This window comes from Arachis ipaensis, chromosome B09 (assembly GCF_000816755.2).
Source record: "Arachis ipaensis cultivar K30076 chromosome B09, Araip1.1, whole genome shotgun sequence".
Lineage (NCBI taxonomy): Eukaryota > Viridiplantae > Streptophyta > Magnoliopsida > Fabales > Fabaceae > Arachis > Arachis ipaensis.
This window is the reverse complement of record NC_029793.2, coordinates 7,396,669-7,406,253: the sequence shown is the minus strand read 5'-3', so window position 1 is coordinate 7,406,253 and position 9,585 is coordinate 7,396,669. Positions and strand designations below refer to the sequence as shown.

The 9,585-nt window shown below is 33.4% G+C and overlaps 1 long non-coding RNA gene across 1 annotated transcript; it reads left to right on the top strand.

The window, feature by feature from the left end:
- LOC110266199 lies at window positions 1,550-2,454 on the top strand. The gene is made up of 2 exons (XR_002353229.1): window positions 1,550-1,919; window positions 2,143-2,454. It is a non-coding gene; the product is annotated as an uncharacterized LOC110266199 (long non-coding RNA).

The window sequence follows — 9,585 nt, the reverse complement described above, 5'->3', positions numbered from 1 at the left end:
CTTACTCTCCAGAAGCTACAGGCAATTAACAAAGCAAAAATGGGATAAACTTACATCACTAGTTATAACAAAAAATTCCTGTACTATAATTAAAATAGTCCAACCATTTTCAACAGCTTATAGGATTCTGGGAAGATGCAATTTCTTACAAAAACAAAGTTACTGGCACACTATAAATTTTGGTTTCCAAGCATACCAAAAACAAAGCTGCTGCTCTTTTTCTTTAAAAAAAAAAACACAAACAAAACATAAAAAAACTGGAAGGGCAGAACAAAGTTTGTTTCTAAGCATAAGCATAGTCCAGAAGGAAACAAGAACGCTTGAACTGTTTCTCAGTGGGTAATGGGTCTAGCAAAATTATTTGTCTTTTAACACGATCAATCACTACGAGGTACCAGTGTTCATGGCCTTCGTCAGTAATTTCAGATACAGGGATAAAGACCTAATCAAGAGAAAGTCATTTTAGGTATTAAAATTATTTTATGCCAATATTTGCTAATATGAATTTAAAATGATTGGGAACTTACTCTTTTTAAGCAGTCAACTTTGCCCAAATAAACATATGTGATACAAAAAATCGGTTCGGACCGGCCGGTTGAACCATGAACCGCTACAAAAAACAACTCGGACAAATGTATAGGTTTCTAATCGACAACTCATATTAGATCCAGTTCTGTTTTATTGGAATTGTTAGAATAAATAAACCAAACCCAAGTAAATTAATTTGACTTGATTCTTCTTTGTTTCCGAAGTAACTCTCATCAACTAGCACTATTATGGTGTAAACCTTTAGGACTTATATTTAGTTATACTTATATACTAATATATACTTATATTATATATTATATAGTTTCTCGACCTACTCTTTCGTATAACGAATGAAATAACATAAATCCCATAACTTAACTGGTACCTATTCCGACTTGTTAGGATTATCTTCCAAATCGTCCACACTAACAATCCATCCCTCTCCTCCAAAAACCCCCAATTTCAAAAACCACAATTGAACAGTTGAACCGGCCAAGAATTGGTCGGTCAAACCGAACCGTCACCTGGCCGAATTTTTGGAATAAGGGAAAAACGCAAAGTTCTGAAAACGGTTCGAATAGACTGGTCAAACCGGTCTATTCGTGAATCGAGGGGAAAAGCGGTTCGGACCAAGATTTTGAAAACCTGTTCGAACGGTCGGTCGAACCGTGAACCGGTACAAAAACGAGTCGGTCATATACCAAAACCGAAAGATTCAGAAACTGTTGTTGGACTGTCGAACCGGTCGAGAATCAGTCGGTCGAACCGAACCGAGACCCGACTGGTTTTCTAAAATTTGCTCAAAACGGTGCCGTTGGTTAGAGGAACCCTAACCAGTAGTAGTGTTCAAAACCGACTCGGACCAAACTAAATCGATCAACTGAACCGAAAAAACCGAAAATTAAAAACCGATTCTGATAATGAAAACCCCAACCGAACCGAACCGAACCGGTCAGGTAGAAAACCAAAAAAAAAAACCAAACCCCCCCTCCCCCAAAATGAACGAAACCTAAACCTAACCCAGTAACCCCCATTCGGCCATTCCCCGAAGCCCCACTCCCAAACGAACCCTAGCCCCTCTCTCCCTACTCCCTAGGTCTCACAGCCTCGCTCTCTGCAACTCCCATCGCCGGTGAGAGACCTCCTCCCACCACCTCGCAGCCACCGCCACCTTCCTCCCAGCGCAGCCCTTCCACTGCTCCCACCCAGGACCTCCTCGCGGACAGAGCAGCCCAGCACTGCAGCACACAGCCAGCGCCCAGCGCCCAGCAGGTCGGCACCACGCTTGCAAGTCGCACCCACCACCACCCTCAGTCCCTCGCAACTCGCAAATCGCACCCAGCAGGCCATGACCACCCACTCACCCAGGACCACTCGATAGCCTATTGCAAGTAAAGAACACGATTTGCTATTATATATAAAGTTCTTATATTCTTTCTTATTAGCATGTTTTCCAATGCCATCTACTTTGGTTCTAACTTGGCATAATGTGATAATTGAAATGTTAGACCAACGTAGTTCTGATTATTGCTTTTCTGTTCTCTCGCGAACATAAGGGAACTATATGCTTTTCTGATTATTGCCTTTTCTGTTCTCTGAACGAACACACTGAAGAACGCAGAGAAGACAGAACAGAACTCGAACGCAGCTTGGAGGAAGCACCGAAGCAGCCATCTCTCGTCGCCGTTCCTCAACGTCCAGCCACCGTCGCCGGCCTCGCCTTCTGCCTCCGTCGCGCAGCCACTGTCTCGACGGTGCCAGTTCTGTTCCATCGCGTCAGCCCTTCGGTCGTGCCCTGTTCCTTTCTTGCTACTGATCTGCTCTGCTCTGTTCTGGCATTTAGTTCTAGGTATTAATTTTTTTAAACTATAATTGTTGAATAATTCTTGTTACTTGTTAGTTAATCTGTGAACCTTGCTGTTGTTACTGGTTGAATAATTGCTGAATAATTGTTGTTAGTTAATCTGTGGACTTGTTACTGAATTGAATAATTGTTGAATAATTTTGACTGTTGGAGACTTGAGATTACTGGGTTGGAGTGAGTTGCTGTGGTTTACTGTGATTTTGTAATTGGATTGTATTGTTGTGATATTGTTGTGATATTGCTGTGGTTTATTATTATTTTTGTTTTTATTATTTTCTTGTGGGCATATGAGCCGTCTAGTGACATACGAGTATACGACATTATATTTTGTTTACGATTGTGTTAGTATTTGTTTGCCGGATAATTTAATGTCTCCATTTGACTATGTATGAATTTATACTCTTTTGGAGATTGAAATTTAGTTCTTTTATACTCTTTTATACTCTTTTGGCCTTAGTGTGTTGCATGTCAGTGGTTTTTCTTCAATTGTAGCAATTGGAATGCAACAGAAACGTTAATCTAGAACCAGGGGGCTTCACTCTTTTTGATCTTTTAGGTGATTATTCTTTACGTGAGAACTAGTTCAGGAACACAATTATCTAATATATTATTCTTTATTATTAAAGTTTAAGGGGCAGAACATCTTTTAGTTAATAATATCTGTTACATAGTGCTAAAACTATGTGGTTCAATGATTGTGAACTAGTAGCATATATTAACAAAAAAAAATGTGTGATTTTTATGTTGTTTTTAAATAATCTTACTATAATTTTGTTTTGTAATATTCTATTTTATCATGTGTACTTCAATTCATATATATATATATATGTATATGTATATGTATATGTATATGTATGTATGTATATTGTCTTTTTTTGTGATTCACAATTAATTTATACATTGTTCGTATATGTGGTTTATATGTCAATGTTTTTATTGATTCTCTTTATTTTATTTTATTTTTTTTGTGTCTCTTTGTTGCTCTTTATTTTAGTTATATATATTCATTGATTTTTCTGTATTGATGTTCTTTTTATTTGAAATATTGTGACAATTTAGAGTGTATGTTGTGACTCATGTGATATTCGTTAATTTGGTGTATCTTTTTAAACGGTTTATGTTATAATGTGTTTAAGAAATTGACTTAAAATTATAATATGGTATATAAATTTATAATATGATTTATAGTATGCAAAAAAATATTAGGACATTATCATATAAATACTCTATGGTTGAACTTGCTTCCTTATGAATTTTGATGATGATTTATGAGTTCTATGCTTCTTGATTTTGATTTTCTGATCTCGCTTCCCTCTGAACTTGCTGCCTTCTGATTATGAGTTCTGTGCTTGAATATGTTTTGCTGCTTCATGATGAATATGTTTGCTGAATATAATTTTTTATTTTGAATGCTGTATGAATTGATATAATCTTCTGGGTTCTGAATTGTTATCATTTTGAGTTTTGCTATAATTGTTGGATATAATTTGTAATTTGGATTTCTAGATTTTGGATTTGGATTCGCTTCTGAAGTCATGACAAATTCCTCGTCCAATTCAATCAATCATGTCATTCACAAATTCCTCGCCCAATTCAATCAATCATGGCATTCACGGACATGTTCCTGCATTGAAGTATTTTTTTTTTTGTTAATCTATGTAAGGCAGAGGTGTGCGTGCTCTGGGTCACAAAGGGTGTTGAACAGAACTTTGGAAAGGAGATTAAGGAAATGATGAGTGGGCACTCGAAAGAGAAGGTTATAGTTCATGACACTGCTGTGCTTGGCAGGCCGAACGTGTCTGAGATGAGTGTCAATGCTGCCAACAACTTTAGTGCTCAAGTCGTCAGTGTCACAAGCAATCCTCAAGGAATCTGAGATGTTGTCAATGCATGCAAAGCTAATGGAATTGCAGCCTTTGGTCCCATTTGGGATTCCTAGTTCTTCCATCTCTAATATATTGCTTCTTAATTTTGTTTAATATATTGTTGGTATGTGTTCTTGGTATGCATTGAAGTATTTTTTTTTGTTAATCTCTTTATATGTTGTGTTCTCCTTGGCTACATAAAATCATTTTTGGTATGGTAGAAATTTCTAGAATTAGGTAATTATTGAGAATATAGTTTAGAAGGTTTTTTATTTTTATTGGTACCATTTGTTTCTAAATAATGGAGATCCTGTCTTAATTATTATGAATGTATTATCTCTATTAGTGTTTTTACTGAGCATCTTAATGTATTCAGGGTTGGTATTTTTAAGAAACCTGTTAATATCTAATTTTGAGGTATAACACTTTTAGTCTCATGTTGAGGTATAACTTCAAAATTATTTCCATATTAAAATTTTTAGATTTAGAAATTATTAAATTTAAATATTGAAAATTATATATTATTTTTAATAATTTTATTTATATTTAATTAAACCGGTTGAACCCCAGTCGAACCACTGAACCAGTGAACCAATTGCCTCACCGGTTCATTGATCGGTCCGGTTCTCGCAACCTTGAAAATAATACTTTACTATATATATATAACAAAATTAATATATAAGGTTATGGAAAGTCTCATTTAAATTTGACAAAAACAATACGACTTACATAGAAATGGTTCTCATGGATGATGAGGTAAGTTGATTATTTTCCATTATTCTTTCAAGTGATGCTAGGTCCAATTTATAAATTTCATATTTGATAAGTAAACCCTTGCACATGAACAAAGACAATGCGATTTTATAGATTTATAAGTTCCAATAGCTTTTATATTTAATTTGTTTTATAATGTGATAATAACTAATATACTTATTGGTGGATTTAACTATTACTATATTATTTATGATCACATTTAGTATATATGTCTGATTTATTGAAAAAAATAGATTATTAAAACCAATTAATAACTATTTTAGAATTAATCCAATTAACACTAAATTAAAAAAAAATAATACATAACATGTTACTTTTTATTAATCAAATTATTATAATTTAAATTAATTTTAAAAAAATAATTTAAAATTATAATTTCAATTTTATCATATGCTTATGACGGCTAATTATACTTGTTATAGATTATAAACTATCCCACGATTTGTGTCAAAAAACTAGCACAAATCTAACAAATAAAAACACCTATACTATAGAGTATAGAGTCAACTACACTATCAATCCTCAAAATAACAAAAGAGAGCATTTTCTACCTTTTAAGATTCAACTATTTTTGTATTAAACTAACTCCTTTAACATTGATATTAAGGCTTCATTTGAAAGGAAAAACTAAGACCTGTTGTAAAATAAATATCAAATAAAGAAGTATAAATAGAAGACTTTAGTATTACAATTACTATCTCAATATAATAAAGATGATTAATATTGATATTAATATTATATGTAAAGAGTAATAGAAAAGAGTATTTAAAATACTTATAAAATAAAAGAAGAGAAAGAATTGTAGTAAAAATATAAAGAGAAGAGTATTTGATTACAACATAAAGAGAGAATTGATTTCTTATTACTTGCTTGTGTTATTTCAAACGTTGCTTCTACTATTTATACACATGAGAAGGTTTTGATTTCAACCTTCATTTATTTTAATTGTCTTGGAGAGAGGTTCCTTCAATATGGAGAAGATAAACCAACATGGTCATCCACATACTTATCTTAACAAGACCGAGAGATAAATACGAAAAATAATAGACAGAAAAATAGAGATTGAATTAAGTTTTTATATTGATTTTGGTGTAAAATTTATTGAATTGAATTATGTCTTAATATCATGTTTAGTTTAAGATAAATATAAAAATTAAGGAGTAGATTTAGAATTTAAAAAATTAAATAAAAATATTTTTAAAATACAAAATATAAAAGTTTCTATCTTAAAAATTTTACTTCCATGTATTGTATCCTTACTTTCTAAATATAATGAATAGACTGAAATTGTGTATTGGAACTAAAATTTTAATTCCAATATTTGATCATCAAACACAATATTTAATTTCAATCTCTCTCTCTTGGTCTCCCTAAAGATACAACCACAACTCAAGAGCATTTACACTCATCTATCTTGTTATTTCTTTTTCCAACTTCTTAGCCATGCTATCCTTTAAATCCACAAGAACTTGTTAGGGTGAGAAGGGAAAATCCAGACGCCATGCCTTATCCAATACTAAGCTAATAATGATAGCTTTAGCCTTTAGAAGTGTTCTAGCATTTGTCACAACAGACTTATAGTAATCAAATACTAAGCTAATTTGTTCCTTCATTTCCCAAATATTCCATATAACAATAACATAGTATTGACACTTTGCATATTTCTTTCCTAATAATAATAAATGATGAAGATGATGATGATGATTAACAGCACAGAATAATGAAAAATTGATCCAAAATAACAAAAATCCAAAGATAAAATATGCAGCAAGTGAAGCCTAGACCTCAAACCAATAATTTTCTTCCAGAATGTTCACAAGTGTATAACAGTATAAGCCTCACTATATATGTAGTGTTAAGTGGTTATATATATATATAGCCAGGTTGAGAACCAAAGTCAAAGGAGTCAATGCCTCCTGTGCTTCACCTTTTTATAGCCCTATTAATTTGTGACTTACAAATTCCACCGTATATATGCATGCATACGATGAGCTAACTCCAAACATCTAAATTGAAGGCTTCTGATATATATTAATATTGTTGTCTCTTGTCTGATTGTTCTTCATATTGTTTTGTGAACAAATTAAATGTTTCCAAGTATATGTACGTGGTCAAAAAAGAAGAAATTAAAGTGGGCGAAGTAATATGCATGTATATATACACGAAAAATACTAGTTAATAGGAAAATGAGTTCATGCTGGTACGTAGTGAGTAGTGACACAAACAAGAAAGTTGGCACAATATATAAACGGCGGAGCCAAATACGGTTTGAAAACTATGTATAATAATTGCTAACAATGTACACACCACTACGTTCGATCTTACATATTGACAACCGAATGTCATTAATTTTCACATATGCAAGCATGCATCAGCATAACATGAAATATACCATTTTTTTTTATAATACTAAACAAAAAAAATCAGAACTTTGTTTTATGTATCATTAAATACTGCAATAATTAATAAATACTAAATAAAACAAATTCTAACTGATTTTAACTGAATTTTTTTTGTTACCAAATATTTTCTCATTTCTTTATTCTTTTCCTCATAATCTAACTATTGGTAGCAAGAATGCCAAATGGGGTCAGAAGGAGCCGGGGGATACGTAGGGTTGGCGGCAGAATTTGTATTTACGGTATCCAATACGTTTCAATAATGCAATTCGACCTGCAGAGCAGATAAGGTCGAATTCAAGTGTCGAGCAAATTCTATTCAATTTGACATTAAAAATAAATTAAACAATATATATATTTATCAAGATTCTGAAAATCAAACTAGTGATCAAATTAATAGAATTAAAAATTCAAATGTTTAAGCGTTCAACTGACGTTTAATCACATTAAATATAATTTTGATAGCTAATTTTTAAAAAAAATTAGAACTAATTCAGTAACAATTTTTAAAAATAAACCTTTAATATAAATAAATTAGACATAATTGTCATACATTATTACTGAATTAGTCTTAAACTTTTTAAAAATTTAGTTGTCGAAAATATATTTAATACAAATCGAAAATTTTAAAGACAAAATTAAAACAAAATAAAACTTAGAAATATTTTTAAAAATTTTTCACAAACTTCAAAGACAACAATTACATTTTAGGGTAATTTACCATTATAAATAAACTGTCTTCCAATATTACCAGATTTCACAATATGCAAAACGGATACCAAAATGCATTTTTTTTCATAAACTATGTAAACCGCGACAAGGGACCCGCGGTTTACAAATACACGTAAACCGCTACAGGGGTGTCGCGGTTTATGTTCTAGGAAAACTAAGCATAATCCGCGATAAGGATGTCGCAATTTATGTGTGAATAAGGAGTGTGCATAAACCACGACAGGGGTCCAGCGGTTTATGCCTTAATGAGCAGTTTGCATAAACATAAAATAAACTAAGTACATAGTAAATAAAAACATACGTAACACACACATAAGTCCATGGAAATAAACTAAGTACCATCATATAATACAGAAGTACACGACAAATCAGACATACATAGGTATCATCAATGAAAACATAAAATAAACAGTTACGGCTCCTGCCTATCCTCATCCTCCTCGTGAGAGTTATCCCCAAATGCGCCTAGGAGATGCGACCCTGTACCACATCGAGCGGTCTGTCTCACTCTGGCTGGCCTCTGGCGCTGCTGTGCTGGAGGATTGACGGGCATGCCCACGCCATATGCATATGGAGGCGTCCCTCCCATGCCCAACCAACTGTCGTACGGGTTGTTAGCAGGCTCATTCAGGCTTACATGAAACTGGTGCTGGTATCCCTGAGGGTCAGACATCTGCAGCTGGTACCGCTGAATCTCTCCTCCATATCTCGGCGGTACCCCTGCGCAACGTCCATATGGGACTGGGACTCCGGCACCTGATCCTGTGGGGTCTGGTGCTGAAAATGCGGAGGGTCATTATCCCGGATGAGATCTGCAAAGTCGGAATAGAACTGTGAACTGCCGACCTGATTGTCCATATCCATCATGAAAGTCGGGCCCGCCAGGTCATCATACATCTGTCCAGGTCATCGTATGTTTTTATTTATTATGTACTTAGTTTATTTTATGTTTCTGCACGCTGCTCATTAACACATAAACCGCTGGATCCCTATTACGGTTTATGCACACTCCTCATTCACATATAAACCGCAACACCCCTATAGCAGTTTACGTGTATTTGAATCCCCTGTCTTGATTTACATAGTTTATAGAAAAAATGTATTTTGGTATCCGTTTTGCATATTGTATAATCTGATAATATTAAATGACAATTTATTTATTATAGTAAATTATCCTATATTTTACCCTTTAAAATGTTTAAACTACTCCTCTTAACCTAATATAAGATTTTCAATCACAACTCTAATTCTGTCGCACCTACCGCCGCTACCACCACCTCACCTTTCCCATCCCACTTCAATCCAACTTCCTTTTACTCGCACTCTCTGCCTTGAATAAGGGGAAGTGAAAGTTTGTATAAGAGGTAAAGAACTTACTTCATTAACTTTTTTACTCTAAAAGAATTTGATTTTTTTATATATA